A 4,156-nucleotide genomic window follows, 5' to 3' on the forward strand; every position below is an offset into this window, starting at 1 on the left:
ATTTCTGTTAGCCATAGATATTGTTATCTCAACAGAGAGAGAGATGAAATTATTGAGGAATCACTAGAAAAAGAAATCAATCAATAAAGGAATAATATATATATATATTGAATCTTCCACATGAGATTATGGCAAGGAAAGAAATTTGAAAAATAAAAAATATCAGAAATTTAATACTTAGATAATTACAACTTTAGATATAAGGCATGCAAAAAGAACCTTTCATTTTTTAAAAATGTATGTGCATGTGTGTGTGTGTGTGTGTGTGTGTGTGTGTGTGTTAATACATGTAACCTACTTGATATAAAGACATTTATTAATAAAGAAAATAATGTAACGTTACGTTTTTCTCTAACCATGATCTTTGTACTTGATTAATTTAGAAGAATATTAAATACATTTATGAAAAACTTTGAAGAAATGATTGTGTAACATTTAGTTCTTCACTGATTCAGTTTCTCTGCTCACATTCACCAATGTGGTTTCTTGAAATCAGATATTATTGCTGAAGGTTGAGCTTACCTGAGACACAGTTAGATAAGCTATGTATCTTTATCAAAATGATATTCATTAAAAAGCAGGGAATATATAAATATAAATAACATCAATATATTTCTAAATGTGTAAAATGTATTTGAACAATTAGGAAAGACAGTAGTTAATGTGAAAAAAGATAATAAAATCTTCTACACTAGGACAATAGCCAAACAGGTGAGATGAAGATTTTTTCTTAAAATATCTTTAAAATATGGAAAAAAGAAAGAAGAAAGGAAGTTTAAGCAATGATAAGAAAAAGAATGCATAAAATTTGCATATTAATTTAATTAGATTAAATTCCTAGGCAAATATATTTCAAAGCAAAAATTTGAAAAGAAAAATATGAATAGCTAATCAATTTAAATTAGTTTTAAGCCAGTGCCTGGCCCACAGAACAGAGTGTTGTGATTTTTAGCAATATTGATTTCATACATAAGCACCAGGCTTCAGACATTAGATGAAAGGAGGGTGGATTCTATAACATTCTTGTCTGTTTTAAAGGCATAAGCAACTTAAATGATGTGAAACGGCTCCAACCAGGAATTGAAAGATGGGAGCTTAACTTTTCAGTGCTTGACAATATTTATACAATTTTTCTGAAAACTGTTTTATTAGCTAGATATTGCAGAAAGTTTGTCTGAATGGACAATGCTGGAAGATGGCGCTGAGAAAAATGAAAGAAAGAAAGAAAGAAAGAAATGCAGAAAGAAGTAAAGAAAAAGTGAAGAAAACTACTGTTCTTTGGTGTGAGAAGAAAAAAGATGTGACTAGTTTTAAAGTGAGCTATACAAGACGTTTGCTGCATGGTGAAATAGAGGAAGCAAGCTGTAAAAAGCAGCAGATAAAATAATAATTTTAATAAGAAAAGACCTGGGGGCAATGATAGCTGAAAAAGTACTTTGGATATTAGCCACAAAGAATAAAGGTACTGATTTTTTTTACAGACTATTTTTGAAGTTTGCTATTTTCAATGAATACATAATTTCTTTCTTCAAACTTAAAAATAATATTATAAAATGGTATGGATTCATAAACCTTTTGGTGTCTTATAATAAATACATGCTCCTCCTAAACAACTGTCTTTGAGCAGAATATTACATTTCAATGGTGCTTTACAAATATCAAATAGTGGTAGAAATATTAGCTACAAATTTAAGTTGACTCCTTTCACCACTTGCAGCTCTAATGTTCAACTGCCATGGATTTCACAAACATCCTCAAAGCAATTAATGTCAGTCACAGTGATTCATCTCTGCTTTGTAGATTCACTGCTCACATACTGCAAGGGGGAGCAGGTGCAATGTTTCATAGCAGTTAAAATAAAAATTACCCCAGTCTGTTTATTTGATATCCTCTTAAAGCAAACTTTACACTCGCAGCTTTCTTTAGAAATACTTCATTAAGCAATTCCAGTTTTACAATTTTTTTCATTTCAAATTACATTATCTCACTATCCTGTCAATTAATGATTGGTAAGTGAGAAAAGTGTTACTGAACACTGGTTAAAGGGGCTTTTAACAATAAAAAGCCAGCTCAACTTTCTTCACTAAATAGTTGATATCTTAGAGAAGAAAGATTGTTTCCAATTCTAGCCTTATTTTGTTTAAATTTACATACAATTTCTGCTATTTGAAATATTCAATTTAAAACACTGCAATGAGAGTTAAAATTCAGAGGGGCTGGTGGCAGATGCAATCGTAAAAGATTGATTATAATTAACTTAATTTATTTTTATCCCTAAACTTGCTGCTATCGCATTTCAAATATTCCAAAAAGCTTTTAATCAATTCAAGAGGGTGAAAACTGCTAATTCTTCAACAAGTTCTAATTCTAGTTTCATTTATCTTACCTGAAGCTTTCTCTGCCCAACCCCATTTTTAATGTTTTGGTTGAGAATAAATTTGAAACTAATGTAAATACATTTGTGAAGTGAACATTACTACAAGTGTCCAGCAGCAAACAGGTTCATGGTGTTGTTTTGTTGTTTCATCTTGAAGCTAGTTAACATATTAATTGAAAAGAAAATGGCCATCTAATAAAAATGTAAATAAATCACACATGCTGTTCTTGCAGATTTGTAAGAAAATATAGATGTAAAATGCTTACTGTGGCCAAAAGATGAATGCAAATGAAAAGAACAACAATTAAATGGAATTAATACAAGATTTCCAAATACGTGATTAAAATACTTTCAATATGTAGAACAGATAAGATATTTTGATGCTGATTACTATTCAGAATAAAGAAGAGAAAGATATAAAGTTATGAATATAAGAGTTCTTCAGGAAACAGACAAAGATAAGGATCCATTATTTGGAATAAAGTTCTTTATTTTCCAATTTTTTTGTTTTATTTTGTTTGCGGTAGGAAACGTGTGTTTGAAAATTTTCCAATAAAATCTCAAATACAATTTGTTTTCCACTGGAGAACAAGAAAGAAAAGAAGAAAAAGAATACAGAAAATGCACACACAACCAATTTTTCAAACACTAACAATGCTATTGGTGGTTCCTTCAACATTTTATTAGTTTTGTCTACAATCAAAACTTCTTAGCTTTTAGATTCCTCTTGATTTTTACATATCTTCACAAAACATTCTCTGCAAATTCAAAATATTCCAAAACCAAAATATTCCAATCTGCAGTTTTTGTTTTATGCTTTTTTAACACTTTTCTTTTATGTCTTCCTTTCATGGACTGCATTTCCCTTTCTTTTAAAGAAATGGTTTAACAGTACAACATTAATGATATACATTCAACAGCAACAACTTTCAGTTCAAACAGAGCTTTTCCTGTTATTCAAAACTAAACAGATTAAAATTCTCAACTAACTTTTCATCACATGCACACATGTGCACACACACACACACATACATACACACACACACACACACACACACACACACACACACACACACACATGCATTATTAGTAGCTGAAGTTTCTTGCCTCATAACTCTGAGTTACTCATTTCCAACTGTTCAAATGCTTGAGTGAACAATCAAATAGGTTAACTCCAGAGTTATGCAATGGAAAACTAACACTTATAATTCCAGAAGATACACTTAATTAAATATTCACACTCTAATTTAATTAGAAGTACTTTTACCTCGAATGTAAACACAAACATTAACCAATCGATATGCATGCATATAATTGATGCATCTAAACTCAACTACCGTGAGTCTGTTATTGCTTCAAGGTTAACCCTTTGCCTGTCCAAAGTATTTTTATAAGTCTGTCCTAAACAGCTTTGCTTGTTTCAGACATTTTAGTCAGCCCTAGTTTCAAACGTTCTGAGTAATATAAAGCTTTCCTTTCCTAAGTGCAAAGCTACTCTGGTAGCTGAAAAAAAAAATGAGAATGTGTATCAATCACATGTGATGCACAGGACAGGCAAAAGGGTTAAGCAGAAAGTACGGCAATATTTTATGTAATGTTTCACCAGTCTGAGTTTGAACTCACCTAAACTTGACTGCTGTCTTTCATGGTGGTGGTGGTGGTGGTGGTGGTGGTGGTGGTGGAGGTGAGTCAACGCAAATAACTGCCTGTAAGAAAATACTGGGAGCTAACTAAGTTCTTTCTGCACCTTCTGATACAAAAAAATTGATTTTGTGCCCG

At 31.1% G+C, this 4,156-nt stretch overlaps 1 long non-coding RNA gene across 2 annotated transcripts in view; it reads right to left on the reverse strand.

The window, feature by feature from the left end:
* The window catches only part of LOC106879705 (uncharacterized), a 667,251-nt gene that overhangs the window by 298,346 nt on the left and 364,749 nt on the right, over positions 1-4,156 (reverse strand). The window lies entirely within an intron of this gene.

This window comes from Octopus bimaculoides, chromosome 26 (genome assembly GCF_001194135.2).
Source record: "Octopus bimaculoides isolate UCB-OBI-ISO-001 chromosome 26, ASM119413v2, whole genome shotgun sequence".
NCBI lineage: Eukaryota > Metazoa > Mollusca > Cephalopoda > Octopoda > Octopodidae > Octopus > Octopus bimaculoides.